Source organism: Sus scrofa, chromosome 9 (genome assembly GCF_054392235.1).
Source record: "Sus scrofa isolate SSC_HxYL_T2T_F1_AM1 chromosome 9, Sscrofa_HxYL_maternal_Yorkshire_Landrace_v2.0, whole genome shotgun sequence".
Lineage (NCBI taxonomy): Eukaryota > Metazoa > Chordata > Mammalia > Artiodactyla > Suidae > Sus > Sus scrofa.
In genome coordinates, this window is record NC_139391.1 from 36,041,406 (window position 1) to 36,065,993 (window position 24,588).

Below are 24,588 nucleotides of genomic sequence, written 5' to 3' on the forward strand. Positions count from 1 at the left end.
GGGAGAGAGGGAAGGAAGAGGAGGTGGTGGAATTTCTCGGCAGAAAGAGCCCAGCAGTGAGCACAGCCCGACCCCAACACACCACTGCCCTGACGCCCTGCATTCAGGACCTGAAGCCCAGCTTGCTGGAAGCCAAAAATCCCTGCCAGGAAGACTTAGCAACTGCGCGTCCCACCCATTGTCTCTGGGTCCAGAGACCCGCCTCCAAACAAGCAAAGGACACTCAGACCCCGGACAGCCTGTCCATCTCCCTGATCTTGGGGCCACCCGGCCGGACGGGGATTGAATTCGACACATCCCCTCACTGAGTGGAGGCAAACGGGGCCACGGGGTCACAGGTGCCACACACACACACACGCACGCACACGCACGCACACGCACGCACACACACGTCTCCGGGCGCTTCCTCGAGGTTCCCTCCGCTCAATCCCCTTCTGAGCCAGGGAGACCCAGGGCTCTGCTGGCCCTCTGGCGCCGTCTGGCGGACACGCGCCCTCACAGCACCTCTGCCCTTCCTCTGGGTCCCACAGGGGAACCCTGGTCTGCACTTGGCTGGGGGCACGGGCCGGCAGGGATGTCCTGACTCTTCTCCTTGGCAGGGCACTTAAGTGCCACGATGGGTGGGGGGAATGTGACCATTTCAAAGTCGCCAGGGACACGCACCGCCCAGGACACGGTCCCACCCCCTGAGAGCAGACACCCCGGCTGGCTAGGTCGGGAGAGCTGCCTGTCGGTCGATCAGCACCTTCGGCTCTGGCACCAGGTTCGAGATCCAGGACCACCCAGGCATTGTTCGCTCTTACCTGGCTTTAGGTGCGTTCCCAGGCCCAGGTGCCCAGCAGAGGAGGAAGAGGCTCAGGTGGAATGGGACGGAGCAGGTAAGGTGTGGAGCTCTCTGGAGGCAAAAGGCACAGGGATCAGCTCAGTCTGCCCCCCAGAATACCACCACATTGACACACTGCATTGATGACCAAAAGCCCAGCTTTCTAGACGTTAAATTCCACACCGGCCTGATTCGAAGAAACTGCGTGTCCAAGATTCAAGCCAGGTATTTCTGAGTCCCGTGTTGTGCCTCCAAACAGCCCAAGGACACTCAGGGCCTTGACACTCAGGGCCTTGACCTCTCTCGCCATGGGGCCACCCGGCCAGGCAGGAATCGAGCCATGGATGTGATGGCAGGAACTTGTCCCTTCTCTGAGCTGAGGGACTTTGGGCCACAGGGTCAGAGGCACCAGGTACCCAAACACAAGTACCCGAGGACCTCGCTCTGTTTCCTCCACCCAACCGTCTCCCACCATGAGATCTCGGTCTGGAACTGCGGCCCAGGAGCTGCAGGAGGGGTTCTGCTCGCGCTCTGGCACCTTCCAACCGGCCTGGGCTCTACAAGCACCTCTCAGTCCTCCCTCCACACCCCACAGCAGAACCCTGGTCTGCACTGGCCCAGGGCACTTGCCAGAGTGACACCCTCACTCCTCTGTCTCTCCGCTCACTGAAAGGCTCTACAGGCAGTGCTGTGGCCATCTCAGAGTGGGTCAGGGCACCCACTCCACCCAACACCACCCCACTTTTGATGTCAGCAACCCCATTAGGTACACGCCAGGAGCAGGCTTTGAATTAGCTGCCTTCATCCCCGGGACTCAGCTTGCAATGATGGACCACCCGGCCATCATGCCCCTTTCCCAGTGTCACGGACGTTCCTTCGAACACGTGCCACGCAGAGGAAAAAGCCTCAGGGAGAGAGGGAAGGAAGAGGAGGTGGTGGAATTTCTCGGCAGAAAGAGCCCAGCAGTGAGCACAGCCCGACCCCAACACACCACTGCCCTGACGCCCTGCATTCAGGACCTGAAGCCCAGCTTGCTGGAAGCCAAAAATCCCTGCCAGGAAGACTTAGCAACTGCGCGTCCCACCCATTGTCTCTGGGTCCAGAGACCCGCCTCCAAACAAGCAAAGGACACTCAGACCCCGGACAGCCTGTCCATCTCCCTGATCTTGGGGCCACCCGGCCGGACGGGGATTGAATTCGACACATCCCCTCACTGAGTGGAGGCAAACGGGGCCACGGGGTCACAGGTGCCACACACACACACACACACACACACGCACGCACACACACACACGCACGCACACACACACACACACAAACACGCACACACACGCACACACACGTCTCCGGGCGCTTCCTCGAGGTTCCCTCCGCTCAATCCCCTTCTGAGCCAGGGAGACCCAGGGCTCTGCTGGCCCTCTGGCGCCGTCTGGCGGACACGCGCCCTCACAGCACCTCTGCCCTTCCTCTGGGTCCCACAGGGGAACCCTGGTCTGCACTTGGCTGGGGGCACGGGCCGGCAGGGATGTCCTGACTCTTCTCCTTGGCAGGGCACTTAAGTGCCACGATGGGTGGGGGGAATGTGACCATTTCAAAGTCGCCAGGGACACGCACCGCCCAGGACACGGTCCCACCCCCTGAGAGCAGACACCCCGGCTGGCTAGGTCGGGAGAGCTGCCTGTCGGTCGATCAGCACCTTCGGCTCTGGCACCAGGTTCGAGATCCAGGACCACCCAGGCATTGTTCGCTCTTACCTGGCTTTAGGTGCGTTCCCAGGCCCAGGTGCCCAGCAGAGGAGGAAGAGGCTCAGGTGGAATGGGACGGAGCAGGTAAGGTGTGGAGCTCTCTGGAGGCAAAAGGCACAGGGATCAGCTCAGTCTGCCCCCCAGAATACCACCACATTGACACACTGCATTGATGACCAAAAGCCCAGCTTTCTAGACGTTAAATTCCACACCGGCCTGATTCGAAGAAACTGCGTGTCCAAGATTCAAGCCAGGTATTTCTGAGTCCCGTGTTGTGCCTCCAAACAGCCCAAGGACACTCAGGGCCTTGACACTCAGGGCCTTGACCTCTCTCGCCATGGGGCCACCCGGCCAGGCAGGAATCGAGCCATGGAGGTGATGGCAGGAACTTGTCCCTTCTCTGAGCTGAGGGACTTTGGGCCACAAGTACCCGAGGACCTCGCTCTGTTTCCTCCACCCAACCGTCTCCCACCATGAGATCTCGGTCTGGAACTGCGGCCCAGGAGCTGCAGGAGGGGTTCTGCTCGCGCTCTGGCACCTTCCAACCGGCCTGGGCTCTACAAGCACCTCTCAGTCCTCCCTCCACACCCCACAGCAGAACCCTGGTCTGCACTGGCCCAGGGCACTTGCCAGAGTGACACCCTCACTCCTCTGTCTCTCCGCTCACTGAAATGCTCTACAGGCAGTGCTGTGGCCATCTCAGAGTGGGTCAGGGCACCCACTCCACCCAACGCCACCCCACTTTTGATGTCAGCAACCCCATTAGGTACACGCCAGGAGCAGGCTTTGAATTAGCTGCCTTCATCCCCGGGACTCAGCTTGCAATGATGGACCACCCGGCCATCATGCCCCTTTCCCAGTGTCACGGACGTTCCTTCGAACACGTGCCACGCAGAGGAAAAAGCCTCAGGGAGAGAGGGAAGGAAGAGGAGGTGGTGGAATTTCTCGGCAGAAAGAGCCCAGCAGTGAGCACAGCCCGACCCCAACACACCACTGCACTGACGCCCTGCATTCAGGACCTGAAGCCCAGCTTGCTGGAAGCCAAAAATCCCTGCCAGGAAGACTTAGCAACTGCGCGTCCCACCCATTGTCTCTGGGTCCAGAGACCCGCCTCCAAACAAGCAAAGGACACTCAGACCCCGGACAGCCTGTCCATCTCCCTGATCTTGGGGCCACCCGGCCGGACGGGGATTGAATTCGACACATCCCCTCACTGAGTGGAGGCAAACGGGGCCACGGGGTCACAGGTGCCACACACACACACACGCACGCACACGCACGCACACGCACGCACACACACGTCTCCGGGCGCTTCCTCGAGGTTCCCTCCGCTCAATCCCCTTCTGAGCCAGGGAGACCCAGGGCTCTGCTGGCCCTCTGGCGCCGTCTGGCGGACACGCGCCCTCACAGCACCTCTGCCCTTCCTCTGGGTCCCACAGGGGAACCCTGGTCTGCACTTGGCTGGGGGCACGGACCGGCAGGGATGTCCTGACTCTTCTCCTTGGCAGGGCACTTAAGTGCCACGATGGGTGGGGGGAATGTGACCATTTCAAAGTCGCCAGGGACACGCACCGCCCAGGACACGGTCCCACCCCCTGAGAGCAGACACCCCGGCTGGCTAGGTCGGGAGAGCTGCCTGTCGGTCGATCAGCACCTTCGGCTCTGGCACCAGGTTCGAGATCCAGGACCACCCAGGCATTGTTCGCTCTTACCTGGCTTTAGGTGCGTTCCCAGGCCCAGGTGCCCAGCAGAGGAGGAAGAGGCTCAGGTGGAATGGGACGGAGCAGGTAAGGTGTGGAGCTCTCTGGAGGCAAAAGGCACAGGGATCAGCTCAGTCTGCCCCCCAGAATACCACCACATTGACACACTGCATTGATGACCAAAAGCCCAGCTTTCTAGACGTTAAATTCCACACCGGCCTGATTCGAAGAAACTGCGTGTCCAAGATTCAAGCCAGGTATTTCTGAGTCCCGTGTTGTGCCTCCAAACAGCCCAAGGACACTCAGGGCCTTGACACTCAGGGCCTTGACCTCTCTCGCCATGGGGCCACCCGGCCAGGCAGGAATCGAGCCATGGAGGTGATGGCAGGAACTTGTCCCTTCTCTGAGCTGAGGGACTTTGGGCCACAAGTACCCGAGGACCTCGCTCTGTTTCCTCCACCCAACCGTCTCCCACCATGAGATCTCGGTCTGGAACTGCGGCCCAGGAGCTGCAGGAGGGGTTCTGCTCGCGCTCTGGCACCTTCCAACCGGCCTGGGCTCTACAAGCACCTCTCAGTCCTCCCTCCACACCCCACAGCAGAACCCTGGTCTGCACTGGCCCAGGGCACTTGCCAGAGTGACACCCTCACTCCTCTGTCTCTCCGCTCACTGAAAGGCTCTACAGGCAGTGCTGTGGCCATCTCAGAGTGGGTCAGGGCACCCACTCCACCCAACACCACCCCACTTTTGATGTCAGCAACCCCATTAGGTACACGCCAGGAGCAGGCTTTGAATTAGCTGCCTTCATCCCCGGGACTCAGCTTGCAATGATGGACCACCCGGCCATCATGCCCCTTTCCCAGTGTCACGGACGTTCCTTCGAACACGTGCCACGCAGAGGAAAAAGCCTCAGGGAGAGAGGGAAGGAAGAGGAGGTGGTGGAATTTCTCGGCAGAAAGAGCCCAGCAGTGAGCACAGCCCGACCCCAACACACCACTGCACTGACGCCCTGCATTCAGGACCTGAAGCCCAGCTTGCTGGAAGCCAAAAATCCCTGCCAGGAAGACTTAGCAACTGCGCGTCCCACCCATTGTCTCTGGGTCCAGAGACCCGCCTCCAAACAAGCAAAGGACACTCAGACCCCGGACAGCCTGTCCATCTCCCTGATCTTGGGGCCACCCGGCCGGACGGGGATTGAATTCGACACATCCCCTCACTGAGTGGAGGCAAACGGGGCCACGGGGTCACAGGTGCCACACACACACGCACGCACGCACACGCACGCACACACACGTCTCCGGGCGCTTCCTCGAGGTTCCCTCCGCTCAATCCCCTTCTGAGCCAGGGAGACCCAGGGCTCTGCTGGCCCTCTGGCGCCGTCTGGCGGACACGCGCCCTCACAGCACCTCTGCCCTTCCTCTGGGTCCCACAGGGGAACCCTGGTCTGCACTTGGCTGGGGGCACGGGCCGGCAGGGATGTCCTGACTCTTCTCCTTGGCAGGGCACTTAAGTGCCACGATGGGTGGGGGGAATGTGACCATTTCAAAGTCGCCAGGGACACGCACCGCCCAGGACACGGTCCCACCCCCTGAGAGCAGACACCCCGGCTGGCTAGGTCGGGAGAGCTGCCTGTCGGTCGATCAGCACCTTCGGCTCTGGCACCAGGTTCGAGATCCAGGACCACCCAGGCATTGTTCGCTCTTACCTGGCTTTAGGTGCGTTCCCAGGCCCAGGTGCCCAGCAGAGGAGGAAGAGGCTCAGGTGGAATGGGACGGAGCAGGTAAGGTGTGGAGCTCTCTGGAGGCAAAAGGCACAGGGATCAGCTCAGTCTGCCCCCCAGAATACCACCACATTGACACACTGCATTGATGACCAAAAGCCCAGCTTTCTAGACGTTAAATTCCACACCGGCCTGATTCGAAGAAACTGCGTGTCCAAGATTCAAGCCAGGTATTTCTGAGTCCCGTGTTGTGCCTCCAAACAGCCCAAGGACACTCAGGGCCTTGACACTCAGGGCCTTGACCTCTCTCGCCATGGGGCCACCCGGCCAGGCAGGAATCGAGCCATGGAGGTGATGGCAGGAACTTGTCCCTCCTCTGAGCTGAGGGACTTTGGGCCACAAGTACCCGAGGACCTCGCTCTGTTTCCTCCACCCAACCGTCTCCCACCATGAGATCTCGGTCTGGAACTGCGGCCCAGGAGCTGCAGGAGGGGTTCTGCTCGCGCTCTGGCACCTTCCAACCGGCCTGGGCTCTACAAGCACCTCTCAGTCCTCCCTCCACACCCCACAGCAGAACCCTGGTCTGCACTGGCCCAGGGCACTTGCCAGAGTGACACCCTCACTCCTCTGTCTCTCCGCTCACTGAAATGCTCTACAGGCAGTGCTGTGGCCATCTCAGAGTGGGTCAGGGCACCCACTCCACCCAACACCACCCCACTTTTGATGTCAGCAACCCCATTAGGTACACGCCAGGAGCAGGCTTTGAATTAGCTGCCTTCATCCCCGGGACTCAGCTTGCAATGATGGCCCACCCGGCCATCATGCCCCTTTCCCAGTGTCACGGACGTTCCTTCGAACACGTGCCACGCAGAGGAAAAAGCCTCAGGGAGAGAGGGAAGGAAGAGGAGGTGGTGGAATTTCTCGGCAGAAAGAGCCCAGCAGTGAGCACAGCCCGACCCCAACACACCACTGCACTGACGCCCTGCATTCAGGACCTGAAGCCCAGCTTGCTGGAAGCCAAAAATCCCTGCCAGGAAGACTTAGCAACTGCGCGTCCCACCCATTGTCTCTGGGTCCAGAGACCCGCCTCCAAACAAGCAAAGGACACTCAGACCCCGGACAGCCTGTCCATCTCCCTGATCTTGGGGCCACCCGGCCGGACGGGGATTGAATTCGACACATCCCCTCACTGAGTGGAGGCAAACGGGGCCACGGGGTCACAGGTGCCACACACACACGCACGCACGCACACGCACGCACACACACGTCTCCGGGCGCTTCCTCGAGGTTCCCTCCGCTCAATCCCCTTCTGAGCCAGGGAGACCCAGGGCTCTGCTGGCCCTCTGGCGCCGTCTGGCGGACACGCGCCCTCACAGCACCTCTGCCCTTCCTCTGGGTCCCACAGGGGAACCCTGGTCTGCACTTGGCTGGGGGCACGGGCCGGCAGGGATGTCCTGACTCTTCTCCTTGGCAGGGCACTTAAGTGCCACGATGGGTGGGGGGAATGTGACCATTTCAAAGTCGCCAGGGACACGCACCGCCCAGGACACGGTCCCACCCCCTGAGAGCAGACACCCCGGCTGGCTAGGTCGGGAGAGCTGCCTGTCGGTCGATCAGCACCTTCGGCTCTGGCACCAGGTTCGAGATCCAGGACCACCCAGGCATTGTTCGCTCTTACCTGGCTTTAGGTGCGTTCCCAGGCCCAGGTGCCCAGCAGAGGAGGAAGAGGCTCAGGTGGAATGGGACGGAGCAGGTAAGGTGTGGAGCTCTCTGGAGGCAAAAGGCACAGGGATCAGCTCAGTCTGCCCCCCAGAATACCACCACATTGACACACTGCATTGATGACCAAAAGCCCAGCTTTCTAGACGTTAAATTCCACACCGGCCTGATTCGAAGAAACTGCGTGTCCAAGATTCAAGCCAGGTATTTCTGAGTCCCGTGTTGTGCCTCCAAACAGCCCAAGGACACTCAGGGCCTTGACACTCAGGGCCTTGACCTCTCTCGCCATGGGGCCACCCGGCCAGGCAGGAATCGAGCCATGGATGTGATGGCAGGAACTTGTCCCTCCTCTGAGCTGAGGGACTTTGGGCCACAAGTACCCGAGGACCTCGCTCTGTTTCCTCCACCCAACCGTCTCCCACCATGAGATCTCGGTCTGGAACTGCGGCCCAGGAGCTGCAGGAGGGGTTCTGCTCGCGCTCTGGCACCTTCCAACCGGCCTGGGCTCTACAAGCACCTCTCAGTCCTCCCTCCACACCCCACAGCAGAACCCTGGTCTGCACTGGCCCAGGGCACTTGCCAGAGTGACACCCTCACTCCTCTGTCTCTCCGCTCACTGAAATGCTCTACAGGCAGTGCTGTGGCCATCTCAGAGTGGGTCAGGGCACCCACTCCACCCAACACCACCCCACTTTTGATGTCAGCAACCCCATTAGGTACACGCCAGGAGCAGGCTTTGAATTAGCTGCCTTCATCCCCGGGACTCAGCTTGCAATGATGGACCACCCGGCCATCATGCCCCTTTCCCAGTGTCACGGACGTTCCTTCGAACACGTGCCACGCAGAGGAAAAAGCCTCAGGGAGAGAGGGAAGGAAGAGGAGGTGGTGGAATTTCTCGGCAGAAAGAGCCCAGCAGAGAGCACAGCCCGACCCCAACACACCACTGCACTGACGCCCTGCATTCAGGACCTGAAGCCCAGCTTGCTGGAAGCCAAAAATCCCTGCCAGGAAGACTTAGCAACTGCGCGTCCCACCCATTGTCTCTGGGTCCAGAGACCCGCCTCCAAACAAGCAAAGGACACTCAGACCCCGGACAGCCTGTCCATCTCCCTGATCTTGGGGCCACCCGGCCGGACGGGGATTGAATTCGACACATCCCCTCACTGAGTGGAGGCAAACGGGGCCACGGGGTCACAGGTGCCACACACACACACACACGCACGCACACGCACACACACACACACACACGCGCACACACACGCAAACACACGTCTCCGGGCGCTTCCTCGAGGTTCCCTCCGCTCAATCCCCTTCTGAGCCAGGGAGACCCAGGGCTCTGCTGGCCCTCTGGCGCCGTCTGGCGGACACGCGCCCTCACAGCACCTCTGCCCTTCCTCTGGGTCCCACAGGGGAACCCTGGTCTGCACTTGGCTGGGGGCACGGGCCGGCAGGGATGTCCTGACTCTTCTCCTTGGCAGGGCACTTAAGTGCCACGATGGGTGGGGGGAATGTGACCATTTCAAAGTCGCCAGGGACACGCACCGCCCAGGACACGGTCCCACCCCCTGAGAGCAGACACCCCGGCTGGCTAGGTCGGGAGAGCTGCCTGTCGGTCGATCAGCACCTTCGGCTCTGGCACCAGGTTCGAGATCCAGGACCACCCAGGCATTGTTCGCTCTTACCTGGCTTTAGGTGCGTTCCCAGGCCCAGGTGCCCAGCAGAGGAGGAAGAGGCTCAGGTGGAATGGGACGGAGCAGGTAAGGTGTGGAGCTCTCTGGAGGCAAAAGGCACAGGGATCAGCTCAGTCTGCCCCCCAGAATACCACCACATTGACACACTGCATTGATGACCAAAAGCCCAGCTTTCTAGACGTTAAATTCCACACCGGCCTGATTCGAAGAAACTGCGTGTCCAAGATTCAAGCCAGGTATTTCTGAGTCCCGTGTTGTGCCTCCAAACAGCCCAAGGACACTCAGGGCCTTGACACTCAGGGCCTTGACCTCTCTCGCCATGGGGCCACCCGGCCAGGCAGGAATCGAGCCATGGATGTGATGGCAGGAACTTGTCCCTCCTCTGAGCTGAGGGACTTTGGGCCACAAGTACCCGAGGACCTCGCTCTGTTTCCTCCACCCAACCGTCTCCCACCATGAGATCTCGGTCTGGAACTGCGGCCCAGGAGCTGCAGGAGGGGTTCTGCTCGCGCTCTGGCACCTTCCAACCGGCCTGGGCTCTACAAGCACCTCTCAGTCCTCCCTCCACACCCCACAGCAGAACCCTGGTCTGCACTGGCCCAGGGCACTTGCCAGAGTGACACCCTCACTCCTCTGTCTCTCCGCTCACTGAAATGCTCTACAGGCAGTGCTGTGGCCATCTCAGAGTGGGTCAGGGCACCCACTCCACCCAACACCACCCCACTTTTGATGTCAGCAACCCCATTAGGTACACGCCAGGAGCAGGCTTTGAATTAGCTGCCTTCATCCCCGGGACTCAGCTTGCAATGATGGACCACCCGGCCATCATGCCCCTTTCCCAGTGTCACGGACGTTCCTTCGAACACGTGCCACGCAGAGGAAAAAGCCTCAGGGAGAGAGGGAAGGAAGAGGAGGTGGTGGAATTTCTCGGCAGAAAGAGCCCAGCAGTGAGCACAGCCCGACCCCAACACACCACTGCCCTGACGCCCTGCATTCAGGACCTGAAGCCCAGCTTGCTGGAAGCCAAAAATCCCTGCCAGGAAGACTTAGCAACTGCGCGTCCCACCCATTGTCTCTGGGTCCAGAGACCCGCCTCCAAACAAGCAAAGGACACTCAGACCCCGGACAGCCTGTCCATCTCCCTGATCTTGGGGCCACCCGGCCGGACGGGGATTGAATTCGACACATCCCCTCACTGAGTGGAGGCAAACGGGGCCACGGGGTCACAGGTGCCACACACACACACACACACACGCACGCACACACACACACGCACGCACACACACACACACACAAACACGCACACACACGCACACACACGTCTCCGGGCGCTTCCTCGAGGTTCCCTCCGCTCAATCCCCTTCTGAGCCAGGGAGACCCAGGGCTCTGCTGGCCCTCTGGCGCCGTCTGGCGGACACGCGCCCTCACAGCACCTCTGCCCTTCCTCTGGGTCCCACAGGGGAACCCTGGTCTGCACTTGGCTGGGGGCACGGGCCGGCAGGGATGTCCTGACTCTTCTCCTTGGCAGGGCACTTAAGTGCCACGATGGGTGGGGGGAATGTGACCATTTCAAAGTCGCCAGGGACACGCACCGCCCAGGACACGGTCCCACCCCCTGAGAGCAGACACCCCGGCTGGCTAGGTCGGGAGAGCTGCCTGTCGGTCGATCAGCACCTTCGGCTCTGGCACCAGGTTCGAGATCCAGGACCACCCAGGCATTGTTCGCTCTTACCTGGCTTTAGGTGCGTTCCCAGGCCCAGGTGCCCAGCAGAGGAGGAAGAGGCTCAGGTGGAATGGGACGGAGCAGGTAAGGTGTGGAGCTCTCTGGAGGCAAAAGGCACAGGGATCAGCTCAGTCTGCCCCCCAGAATACCACCACATTGACACACTGCATTGATGACCAAAAGCCCAGCTTTCTAGACGTTAAATTCCACACCGGCCTGATTCGAAGAAACTGCGTGTCCAAGATTCAAGCCAGGTATTTCTGAGTCCCGTGTTGTGCCTCCAAACAGCCCAAGGACACTCAGGGCCTTGACACTCAGGGCCTTGACCTCTCTCGCCATGGGGCCACCCGGCCAGGCAGGAATCGAGCCATGGATGTGATGGCAGGAACTTGTCCCTCCTCTGAGCTGAGGGACTTTGGGCCACAAGTACCCGAGGACCTCGCTCTGTTTCCTCCACCCAACCGTCTCCCACCATGAGATCTCGGTCTGGAACTGCGGCCCAGGAGCTGCAGGAGGGGTTCTGCTCGCGCTCTGGCACCTTCCAACCGGCCTGGGCTCTACAAGCACCTCTCAGTCCTCCCTCCACACCCCACAGCAGAACCCTGGTCTGCACTGGCCCAGGGCACTTGCCAGAGTGACACCCTCACTCCTCTGTCTCTCCGCTCACTGAAATGCTCTACAGGCAGTGCTGTGGCCATCTCAGAGTGGGTCAGGGCACCCACTCCACCCAACACCACCCCACTTTTGATGTCAGCAACCCCATTAGGTACACGCCAGGAGCAGGCTTTGAATTAGCTGCCTTCATCCCCGGGACTCAGCTTGCAATGATGGACCACCCGGCCATCATGCCCCTTTCCCAGTGTCACGGACGTTCCTTCGAACACGTGCCACGCAGAGGAAAAAGCCTCAGGGAGAGAGGGAAGGAAGAGGAGGTGGTGGAATTTCTCGGCAGAAAGAGCCCAGCAGTGAGCACAGCCCGACCCCAACACACCACTGCCCTGACGCCCTGCATTCAGGACCTGAAGCCCAGCTTGCTGGAAGCCAAAAATCCCTGCCAGGAAGACTTAGCAACTGCGCGTCCCACCCATTGTCTCTGGGTCCAGAGACCCGCCTCCAAACAAGCAAAGGACACTCAGACCCCGGACAGCCTGTCCATCTCCCTGATCTTGGGGCCACCCGGCCGGACGGGGATTGAATTCGACACATCCCCTCACTGAGTGGAGGCAAACGGGGCCACGGGGTCACAGGTGCCACACACACACACACACACACGCACGCACACACACACACGCACGCACACACACACACACACAAACACGCACACACACGCACACACACGTCTCCGGGCGCTTCCTCGAGGTTCCCTCCGCTCAATCCCCTTCTGAGCCAGGGAGACCCAGGGCTCTGCTGGCCCTCTGGCGCCGTCTGGCGGACACGCGCCCTCACAGCACCTCTGCCCTTCCTCTGGGTCCCACAGGGGAACCCTGGTCTGCACTTGGCTGGGGGCACGGGCCGGCAGGGATGTCCTGACTCTTCTCCTTGGCAGGGCACTTAAGTGCCACGATGGGTGGGGGGAATGTGACCATTTCAAAGTCGCCAGGGACACGCACCGCCCAGGACACGGTCCCACCCCCTGAGAGCAGACACCCCGGCTGGCTAGGTCGGGAGAGCTGCCTGTCGGTCGATCAGCACCTTCGGCTCTGGCACCAGGTTCGAGATCCAGGACCACCCAGGCATTGTTCGCTCTTACCTGGCTTTAGGTGCGTTCCCAGGCCCAGGTGCCCAGCAGAGGAGGAAGAGGCTCAGGTGGAATGGGACGGAGCAGGTAAGGTGTGGAGCTCTCTGGAGGCAAAAGGCACAGGGATCAGCTCAGTCTGCCCCCCAGAATACCACCACATTGACACACTGCATTGATGACCAAAAGCCCAGCTTTCTAGACGTTAAATTCCACACCGGCCTGATTCGAAGAAACTGCGTGTCCAAGATTCAAGCCAGGTATTTCTGAGTCCCGTGTTGTGCCTCCAAACAGCCCAAGGACACTCAGGGCCTTGACACTCAGGGCCTTGACCTCTCTCGCCATGGGGCCACCCGGCCAGGCAGGAATCGAGCCATGGAGGTGATGGCAGGAACTTGTCCCTTCTCTGAGCTGAGGGACTTTGGGCCACAGGGTCAGAGGCACCAGGTACCCAAACACAAGTACCCGAGGACCTCGCTCTGTTTCCTCCACCCAACCGTCTCCCACCATGAGATCTCGGTCTGGAACTGCGGCCCAGGAGCTGCAGGAGGGGTTCTGCTCGCGCTCTGGCACCTTCCAACCGGCCTGGGCTCTACAAGCACCTCTCAGTCCTCCCTCCACACCCCACAGCAGAACCCTGGTCTGCACTGGCCCAGGGCACTTGCCAGAGTGACACCCTCACTCCTCTGTCTCTCCGCTCACTGAAAGGCTCTACAGGCAGTGCTGTGGCCATCTCAGAGTGGGTCAGGGCACCCACTCCACCCAACACCACCCCACTTTTGATGTCAGCAACCCCATTAGGTACACGCCAGGAGCAGGCTTTGAATTAGCTGCCTTCATCCCCGGGACTCAGCTTGCAATGATGGACCACCCGGCCATCATGCCCCTTTCCCAGTGTCACGGACGTTCCTTCGAACACGTGCCACGCAGAGGAAAAAGCCTCAGGGAGAGAGGGAAGGAAGAGGAGGTGGTGGAATTTCTCGGCAGAAAGAGCCCAGCAGTGAGCACAGCCCGACCCCAACACACCACTGCCCTGACGCCCTGCATTCAGGACCTGAAGCCCAGCTTGCTGGAAGCCAAAAATCCCTGCCAGGAAGACTTAGCAACTGCGCGTCCCACCCATTGTCTCTGGGTCCAGAGACCCGCCTCCAAACAAGCAAAGGACACTCAGACCCCGGACAGCCTGTCCATCTCCCTGATCTTGGGGCCACCCGGCCGGACGGGGATTGAATTCGACACATCCCCTCACTGAGTGGAGGCAAACGGGGCCACGGGGTCACAGGTGCCACACACACACACACGCACGCACACGCACGCACACGCACACACACGCACACGCACGCACACACACGTCTCCGGGCGCTTCCTCGAGGTTCCCTCCGCTCAATCCCCTTCTGAGCCAGGGAGACCCAGGGCTCTGCTGGCCCTCTGGCGCCGTCTGGCGGACACGCGCCCTCACAGCACCTCTGCCCTTCCTCTGGGTCCCACAGGGGAACCCTGGTCTGCACTTGGCTGGGGGCACGGGCCGGCAGGGATGTCCTGACTCTTCTCCTTGGCAGGGCACTTAAGTGCCACGATGGGTGGGGGGAATGTGACCATTTCAAAGTCGCCAGGGACACGCACCGCCCAGGACACGGTCCCACCCCCTGAGAGCAGACACCCCGGCTGGCTAGGTCGGGAGAGCTGCCTGTCGGTCGATCAGCACCTTCGGCTCTGGCACCAGGTTCGAGATCCAGGACCACCCAGGCATTGTTCGCTCTTACCTGGCTTTAGGTGCGTTCCCAGGCCCAGGTGCCCAGCAGAGGAGGAAGAGGCTCAGGTGGAATGGGACGGAGCAGGTAAGGTGTGGAGCTCTCTGGAGGCAAAAGGCACAGGGATCAGCTCAGTCTGCCCCCCAGAATACCACCACATTGACACACTGCATTGATGACCAAAAGCCCAGCTTTCTAGACGTTAAATTCCACACCGGCCTGATTCGAAGAAACTGCGTGTCCAAGATTCAAGCCAGGTATTTCTGAGTCCCGTGTTGTGCCTCCAAACAGCCCAAGGACACTCAGGGCCTTGACACTCAGGGCCTTGACCTCTCTCGCCATGGGGCCACCCGGCCAGGCAGGAATCGAGCCATGGATGTGATGGCAGGAACTTGTCCCTCCTCTGAGCTGAGGGACTTTGGGCCACAAGTACCCGAGGACCTCGCTCTGTTTCCTCCACCCAACCGTCTCCCACCATGAGATCTCGGTCTGGAACTGCGGCCCAGGAGCTGCAGGAGGGGTTCTGCTCGCGCTCTGGCACCTTCCAACCGGCCTGGGCTCTACAAGCACCTCTCAGTCCTCCCTCCACACCCCACAGCAGAACCCTGGTCTGCACTGGCCCAGGGCACTTGCCAGAGTGACACCCTCACTCCTCTGTCTCTCCGCTCACTGAAATGCTCTACAGGCAGTGCTGTGGCCATCTCAGAGTGGGTCAGGGCACCCACTCCACCCAACACCACCCCACTTTTGATGTCAGCAACCCCATTAGGTACACGCCAGGAGCAGGCTTTGAATTAGCTGCCTTCATCCCCGGGACTCAGCTTGCAATGATGGACCACCCGGCCATCATGCCCCTTTCCCAGTGTCACGGACGTTCCTTCGAACACGTGCCACGCAGAGGAAAAAGCCTCAGGGAGAGAGGGAAGGAAGAGGAGGTGGTGGAATTTCTCGGCAGAAAGAGCCCAGCAGTGAGCACAGCCCGACCCCAACACACCACTGCCCTGACGCCCTGCATTCAGGACCTGAAGCCCAGCTTGCTGGAAGCCAAAAATCCCTGCCAGGAAGACTTAGCAACTGCGCGTCCCACCCATTGTCTCTGGGTCCAGAGACCCGCCTCCAAACAAGCAAAGGACACTCAGACCCCGGACAGCCTGTCCATCTCCCTGATCTTGGGGCCACCCGGCCGGACGGGGATTGAATTCGACACATCCCCTCACTGAGTGGAGGCAAACGGGGCCACGGGGTCACAGGTGCCACACACACACACACGCACGCACACGCACGCACACGCACACGCACGCACACGCACGCACACACACGTCTCCGGGCGCTTCCTCGAGGTTCCCTCCGCTCAATCCCCTTCTGAGCCAGGGAGACCCAGGGCTCTGCTGGCCCTCTGGCGCCGTCTGGCGGACACGCGCCCTCACAGCACCTCTGCCCTTCCTCTGGGTCCCACAGGGGAACCCTGGTCTGCACTTGGCTGGGGGCACGGGCCGGCAGGGATGTCCTGACTCTTCTCCTTGGCAGGGCACTTAAGTGCCACGATGGGTGGGGGGAATGTGACCATTTCAAAGTCGCCAGGGACACGCACCGCCCAGGACACGGTCCCACCCCCTGAGAGCAGACACCCCGGCTGGCTAGGTCGGGAGAGCTGCCTGTCGGTCGATCAGCACCTTCGGCTCTGGCACCAGGTTCGAGATCCAGGACCACCCAGGCATTGTTCGCTCTTACCTGGCTTTAGGTGCGTTCCCAGGCCCAGGTGCCCAGCAGAGGAGGAAGAGGCTCAGGTGGAATGGGACGGAGCAGGTAAGGTGTGGAGCTCTCTGGAGGCAAAAGGCACAGGGATCAGCTCAGTCTGCCCCCCAGAATACCACCACATTGACACACTGCATTGATGACCAAAAGCCCAGCTTTCTAGACGTTAAATTCCACACCGGCCTGATTCGAAGAAACTGCGTGTCCAAGATTCAAGCCAGGTATTTCTGAGTCCCGTGTTGTGCCTCCAAACAGCCCAAGGACACTCAGGGCCTTGACACTCAGGGCCTTGACCTCTCTCGCCATGGGGCCACCCGGCCAGGCAGGAATCGAGCCATGGATGTGATGGCAGGAACTTGTCCCTCCTCTGAGCTGAGGGACTTTGGGCCACAAGTACCCGAGGACCTCGCTCTGTTTCCTCCACCCAACCGTCTCCCACCATGAGATCTCGGTCTGGAACTGCGGCCCAGGAGCTGCAGGAGGGGTTCTGCTCGCGCTCTGGCACCTTCCAACCGGCCTGGGCTCTACAAGCACCTCTCAGTCCTCCCTCCACACCCCACAGCAGAACCCTGGTCTGCACTGGCCCAGGGCACTTGCCAGAGTGACACCCTCACTCCTCTGTCTCTCCGCTCACTGAAAGGCTCTACAGGCAGTGCTGTGGCCATCTCAGAGTGGGTCAGGGCACCCACTCCACCCAACACCACCCCACTTTTGATGTCAGCAACCCCATTAGGTACACGCCAGGAGCAGGCTTTGAATTAGCTGCCTTCATCCCCGGGACTCAGCTTGCAATGATGGACCACCCGGCCATCATGCCCCTTTCCCAGTGTCACGGACGTTCCTTCGAACACGTGCCACGCAGAGGAAAAAGCCTCAGGGAGAGAGGGAAGGAAGAGGAGGTGGTGGAATTTCTCGGCAGAAAGAGCCCAGCAGTGAGCACAGCCCGACCCCAACACACCACTGCCCTGACGCCCTGCATTCAGGACCTGAAGCCCAGCTTGCTGGAAGCCAAAAATCCCTGCCAGGAAGACTTAGCAACTGCGCGTCCCACCCATTGTCTCTGGGTCCAGAGACCCGCCTCCAAACAAGCAAAGGACACTCAGACCCCGGACAGCCTGTCCATCTCCCTGATCTTGGGGCCACCCGGCCGGACGGGGATTGAATTCGACACATCCCCTCACTGAGTGGAGGCAAACGGGGCCACGGGGTCACAGGTGCCACACACACACACACACACACGCACGCACACACACACACGCACGCACACACACACACACACACAAACACGCACACACACGCACACACACGTCTCCGGGCGCTTCCTCGAGGTTCCCTCCGCTCAATCCCCTTCTGAGCCAGGGAGACCCAGGGCTCTGCTGGCCCTCTGGCGCCGTCTGGCGGACACGCGCCCTCACAGCACCTCTGCCCTTCCTCTGGGTCCCACAGGGGAACCCTGGTCTGCACTTGGCTGGGGGCACGGGCCGGCAGGGATGTCCTGACTCTTCTCCTTGGCAGGGCACTTAAGTGCCACGATGGGTGGGGGGAATGTGACCATTTCAAAGTCGCCAGGGACACGCACCGCCCAGGACACGGTCCCACCCCCTGAGAGCAGACACCCCGGCTGGCTAGGTCGGGAGAGCTGCCTGTCGGTCGATCAGCACCTTCGGCTCTGGCACCAGGTTCGAGATCCAGGACCACCCAGGCATTGTTCGCTCTTACCTGGCTTTAGGTGCGTTCCCAGGCCCAGGTGCCCAGCAGAGGAGGAAGAGGCTCAGGTGGAATGGGACGGAGCAGGTAAGGTGTGGAGCTCTCTGGAGGCAAAAGGCACAGGGATCAGCTCAGTCTGCCCCCCAGAATACCACCACATTGACACACTGCATTGATGACCAAAAGCCCAGCTTTCTAGACGTTAAATTCCACACCGGCCTGATTCGAAGAAACTGCGTGTCCAAGATTCAAGCCAGGTATTTCTGAGTCCCGTGTTGTGCCTCCAAACAGCCCAAGGACACTCAGGGCCTTGACACTCAGGGCCTTGACCTCTCTCGCCATGGGGCCACCCGGCCAGGCAGGAATCGAGCCATGGAGGTGATGGCAGGAACTTGTCCCTTCTCTGAGCTGAGGGACTTTGGGCCACAGGGTCAGAGGCACCAGGTACCCAAACACAAGTACCCGAGGACCTCGCTCTGTTTCCTCCACCCAACCGTCTCCCACCATGAGATCTCGGTCTGGAACTGCGGCCCAGGAGCTGCAGGAGGGGTTCTGCTCGCGCTCTGGCACCTTCCAACCGGCCTGGGCTCTACAAGCACCTCTCAGTCCTCCCTCCACACCCCACAGCAGAACCCTGGTCTGCACTGGCCCAGGGCACTTGCCAGAGTGACACCCTCACTCCTCTGTCTCTCCGCTCACTGAAATGCTCTACAGGCAGTGCTGTGGCCATCTCAGAGTGGGTCAGGGCACCCACTCCACCCAACGCCACCCCACTTTTGATGTCAGCAACCCCATTAGGTACACGCCAGGAGCAGGCTTTGAATTAGCTGCCTTCATCCCCGGGACTCAGCTTGCAATGATGGACCACCCGGCCATCATGCCCCTTTCCCAGTGTCACGGACGTTCCTTCGAACACGTGCCACGCAGAGGAAAAAGCCTCAGGGAGAGAGGGAAGGAAGAGGAGGTGGTGGAATTTCTCGGCAGAAAGAGCCCAGCAGTGAGCACAGCCCGACCCCAACACACCACTGCCCTGACGCCCTGCATTCAGGACCTGAAGCCCAGCTTGCTGGAAGCCAAAAATCCCTGCCAGGAAGACTTAGCAACTGCGCGTCCCACCCATTGTCTCTGGGTCCAGAGACCCGCCTCCAAACAAGCAAAGGACACTCAGACCCCGGACAGCCTGTCCATCTCCCTGATCTTGGGGCCACCCGGCCGGACGGGGATTGAATTCGACACATCCCCTCACTGAGTGGAGGCAAACGGGGCCACGGGGTCACAGGTGCCGCACACACACACACACGCACGCACGCACACGCACGCACACGCACACACACGCACGCACACACACGGCTCCGGGCGCTTCCTCGAGGTTCCCTCCGCTCAATCCCCTTCTGAGCCAGGGAGACCCAGGGCTCTGCTGGCCCTCTGGCGCCGTCTGGCGGACACGCGCCCTCACAGCACCTCTGCCCTTCCTCTGGGTCCCACAGTGGAACCCTGGTCTGCACTTGGCTGGGGGCACGGGCCGGCAGGGATGTCCTGACTCTTCTCCTTGGCAGGGCACTTAAGTGCCACGATGGGTGGGGGGAATGTGACCATTTCAAAGTCGCCAGGGACACGCACCGCCCAGGACACGGTCCCACCCCCTGAGAGCAGACACCCCGGCTGGCTAGGTCGGGAGAGCTGCCTGTCGGTCGATCAGCACCTTCGGCTCTGGCACCAGGTTCGAGATCCAGGACCACCCAGGCATTGTTCGCTCTTACCTGGCTTTAGGTGCGTTCCCAGGCCCAGGTGCCCAGCAGAGGAGGAAGAGGCTCAGGTGGAATGGGACGGAGCAGGTAAGGTGTGGAGCTCTCTGGAGGCAAAAGGCACAGGGATCAGCTCAGTCTGCCCCCCAGAATACCACCACATTGACACACTGCATTGATGACCAAAAGCCCAGCTTTCTAGACGTTAAATTCCACACCGGCCCGATTCGAAGAAACTGCGTGTCCAAGATTCAAGCCAGGTATTTCTGAGTCCCGTGTTGTGCCTCCAAACAGCCCAAGGACACTCAGGGCCTTGACACTCAGGGCCTTGACCTCTCTCGCCATGGGGCCACCCGGCCAGGCAGGAGTCGAGCCATGGATGTGATGGCAGGAACTTGTCCCTTCTCTGAGCTGAGGGACTTTGGGCCACAGGGTCAGAGGCACCAGGTACCCAAACACAAGTACCCGAGGACCTCGCTCTGTTTCCTCCACCCAACCGTCTCCCACCATGAGATCTCGGTCTGGAACTGCGGCCCAGGAGCTGCAGGAGGGGTTCTGCTCGCGCTCTGGCACCTTCCAACCGGCCTGGGCTCTACAAGCACCTCTCAGTCCTCCCTCCACACCCCACAGCAGAACCCTGGTCTGCACTGGCCCAGGGCACTTGCCAGAGTGACACCCTCACTCCTCTGTCTCTCCGCTCACTGAAATGCTCTACAGGCAGTGCTGTGGCCATCTCAGAGTGGGTCAGGGCACCCACTCCACCCAACACCACCCCACTTTTGATGTCAGCAACCCCATTAGGTACACGCCAGGAGCAGGCTTTGAATTAGCTGCCTTCATCCCCGGGACTCAGCTTGCAATGATGGACCACCCGGCCATCATGCCCCTTTCCCAGTGTCACGGACATTCCTTCGAACACGTGCCATGCAGAGGAAAAAGCCTCAGGGAGAGAGGGAAGGAAGAGGAGGTGGTGGAATTTCTCGGCAGAAAGAGCCCAGCAGTGAGCACAGCCCGACCCCAACACACCACTGCCCTGACGCCCTGCATTCAGGACCTGAAGCCCAGCTTGCTGGAAGCCAAAAATCCCTGCCAGGAAGACTTAGCAACTGCGCGTCCCACCCATTGTCTCTGGGTCCAGAGACCCGCCTCCAAACAAGCAAAGGACACTCAGACCCCGGACAGCCTGTCCATCTCCCTGATCTTGGGGCCACCCGGCCGGACGGGGATTGAATTCGACACATCCCCTCACTGAGTGGAGGCAAACGGGGCCACGGGGTCACAGGTGCCGCACACACACACACACGCACGCACGCACACGCACGCACACGCACACACACGCACGCACACACACGTCTCCGGGCGCTTCCTCGAGGTTCCCTCCGCTCAATCCCCTTCTGAGCCAGGGAGACCCAGGGCTCTGCTGGCCCTCTGGCGCCGTCTGGCGGACACGCGCCCTCACAGCACCTCTGCCCTTCCTCTGGGTCCCACAGGGGAACCCTGGTCTGCACTTGGCTGGGGGCACGGGCCGGCAGGGATGTCCTGACTCTTCTCCTTGGCAGGGCACTTAAGTGCCACGATGGGTGGGGGGAATGTGACCATTTCAAAGTCGCCAGGGACACGCACCGCCCAGGACACGGTCCCACCCCCTGAGAGCAGACACCCCGGCTGGCTAGGTCGGGAGAGCTGCCTGTCGGTCGATCAGCACCTTCGGCTCTGGCACCAGGTTCGAGATCCAGGACCACCCAGGCATTGTTCGCTCTTACCTGGCTTTAGGTGCGTTCCCAGGCCCAGGTGCCCAGCAGAGGAGGAAGAGGCTCAGGTGGAATGGGACGGAGCAGGTAAGGTGTGGAGCTCTCTGGAGGCAAAAGGCACAGGGATCAGCTCAGTCTGCCCCCCAGAATACCACCACATTGACACACTGCATTGATGACCAAAAGCCCAGCTTTCTAGACGTTAAATTCCACACCGGCCTGATTCGAAGAAACTGCGTGTCCAAGATTCAAGCCAGGTATTTCTGAGTCCCGTGTTGTGCCTCCAAACAGCCCAAGGACACTCAGGGCCTTGACACTCAGGGCCTTGACCTCTCTCGCCATGGGGCCACCCGGCCAGGCAGGAATCGAGCCATGGAGGTGATGGCAGGAACTTGTCCCTTCTCTGAGCTGAGGGACTTTGGGCCACAGGGTCAGAGGCACCAGGTACCCAAACACAAGTACCCGAGGACCTCGCTCTGTTTCCTCCACCCAACCGTCTCCCACCATGAGATCTCGGTCTGGAACTGCGGCCCAGGAGCTGCAGGAGGGGTTCTGCTCGCGCTCTGGCACCTTCCAACCGGCCTGGGCTCTACAAGCACCTCTCAGTCCTCCCTCCACACCCCACAGCAGAACCCTGGTCTGCACTGGCCCAGGGCACTTGCCAGAGTGACACCCTCACTCCTCTGTCTCTCCGCTCACTGAAATGCTCTACAGGCAGTGCTGTGGCCATCTCAGAGTGGGTCAGGGCACCCACTCCACCCAACGCCACCCCACTTTTGATGTCAGCAACCCCATTAGGTACACGCCAGGAGCAGGCTTTGAATTAGCTGCCTTCATCCCCGGGACTCAGCTTGCAATGATGGACCACCCGGCCATCATGCCCCTTTCCCAGTGTCACGGACGTTCCTTCGAACACGTGCCACGCAGAGGAAAAAGCCTCAGGGAGAGAGGGAAGGAAGAGGAGGTGGTGGAATTTCTCGGCAGAAAGAGCCCAGCAGTGAGCACAGCCCGACCCCAACACACCACTGCCCTGACGCCCTGCATTCAGGACCTGAAGCCCAGCTTGCTGGAAGCCAAAAATCCCTGCCAGGAAGACTTAGCAACTGCGCGTCCCACCCATTGTCTCTGGGTCCAGAGACCCGCCTCCAAACAAGCAAAGGACACTCAGACCCCGGACAGCCTGTCCATCTCCCTGATCTTGGGGCCACCCGGCCGGACGGGGATTGAATTCGACACATCCCCTCACTGAGTGGAGGCAAACGGGGCCACGGGGTCACAGGTGCCGCACACACACACACACACGCACGCACGCACACGCACGCACACGCACACACACGCACGCACACACACGTCTCCGGGCGCTTCCTCGAGGTTCCCTCCGCTCAATCCCCTTCTGAGCCAGGGAGACCCAGGGCTCTGCTGGCCCTCTGGCGCCGTCTGGCGGACACGCGCCCTCACAGCACCTCTGCCCTTCCTCTGGGTCCCACAGGGGAACCCTGGTCTGCACTTGGCTGGGGGCACGGGCCGGCAGGGATGTCCTGACTCTTCTCCTTGGCAGGGCACTTAAGTGCCACGATGGGTGGGGGGAATGTGACCATTTCAAAGTCGCCAGGGACACGCACCGCCCAGGACACGGTCCCACCCCCTGAGAGCAGACACCCCGGCTGGCTAGGTCGGGAGAGCTGCCTGTCGGTCGATCAGCACCTTCGGCTCTGGCACCAGGTTCGAGATCCAGGACCACCCAGGCATTGTTCGCTCTTACCTGGCTTTAGGTGCGTTCCCAGGCCCAGGTGCCCAGCAGAGGAGGAAGAGGCTCAGGTGGAATGGGACGGAGCAGGTAAGGTGTGGAGCTCTCTGGAGGCAAAAGGCACAGGGATCAGCTCAGTCTGCCCCCCAGAATACCACCACATTGACACACTGCATTGATGACCAAAAGCCCAGCTTTCTAGACGTTAAATTCCACACCGGCCTGATTCGAAGAAACTGCGTGTCCAAGATTCAAGCCAGGTATTTCTGAGTCCCGTGTTGTGCCTCCAAACAGCCCAAGGACACTCAGGGCCTTGACACTCAGGGCCTTGACCTCTCTCGCCATGGGGCCACCCGGCCAGGCAGGAATCGAGCCATGGAGGTGATGGCAGGAACTTGTCCCTTCTCTGAGCTGAGGGACTTTGGGCCACAAGTACCCGAGGACCTCGCTCTGTTTCCTCCACCCAACCGTCTCCCACCATGAGATCTCGGTCTGGAACTGCGGCCCAGGAGCTGCAGGAGGGGTTCTGCTCGCGCTCTGGCACCTTCCAACCGGCCTGGGCTCTACAAGCACCTCTCAGTCCTCCCTCCACACCCCACAGCAGAACCCTGGTCTGCACTGGCCCAGGGCACTTGCCAGAGTGACACCCTCACTCCTCTGTCTCTCCGCTCACTGAAATGCTCTACAGGCAGTGCTGTGGCCATCTCAGAGTGGGTCAGGGCACCCACTCCACCCAACGCCACCCCACTTTTGATGTCAGCAACCCCATTAGGTACACGCCAGGAGCAGGCTTTGAATTAGCTGCCTTCATCCCCGGGACTCAGCTTGCAATGATGGACCACCCGGCCATCATGCCCCTTTCCCAGTGTCACGGACGTTCCTTCGAACACGTGCCACGCAGAGGAAAAAGCCTCAGGGAGAGAGGGAAGGAAGAGGAGGTGGTGGAATTTCTCGGCAGAAAGAGCCCAGCAGTGAGCACAGCCCGACCCCAACACACCACTGCCCTGACGCCCTGCATTCAGGACCTGAAGCCCAGCTTGCTGGAAGCCAAAAATCCCTGCCAGGAAGACTTAGCAACTGCGCGTCCCACCCATTGTCTCTGGGTCCAGAGACCCGCCTCCAAACAAGCAAAGGACACTCAGACCCCGGACAGCCTGTCCATCTCCCTGATCTTGGGGCCACCCGGCCGGACGGGGATTGAATTCGACACATCCCCTCACTGAGTGGAGGCAAACGGGGCCACGGGGTCACAGGTGCCGCACACACACACACACGC

The 24,588-nt window shown here is 60.8% G+C and overlaps 1 long non-coding RNA gene across 2 annotated transcripts in view; it reads right to left on the bottom strand.

The window, feature by feature from the left end:
- LOC102163011 (uncharacterized) overlaps window positions 1-22,611 on the bottom strand; it is a 53,968-nt gene extending 31,357 nt beyond the window's left edge. For both annotated transcript variants that reach the window (XR_014815165.1, XR_014815166.1), the window contains exons 1-14: window positions 22,589-22,611; window positions 21,578-21,669; window positions 19,830-19,921; window positions 18,082-18,173; window positions 16,339-16,430; window positions 14,620-14,711; window positions 12,872-12,963; window positions 11,131-11,222; window positions 9,390-9,481; window positions 7,667-7,758; window positions 5,974-6,065; window positions 4,281-4,372; window positions 2,578-2,669; window positions 804-895 (exon numbers count right to left, since the gene is read on the bottom strand). This is a non-coding gene — a long non-coding RNA (uncharacterized LOC102163011). The remainder of the gene's footprint in view (window positions 1-803; window positions 896-2,577; window positions 2,670-4,280; window positions 4,373-5,973; window positions 6,066-7,666; window positions 7,759-9,389; window positions 9,482-11,130; window positions 11,223-12,871; window positions 12,964-14,619; window positions 14,712-16,338; window positions 16,431-18,081; window positions 18,174-19,829; window positions 19,922-21,577; window positions 21,670-22,588) is intronic.
- Between the last annotated feature and the right edge of the window lie 1,977 nt (window positions 22,612-24,588).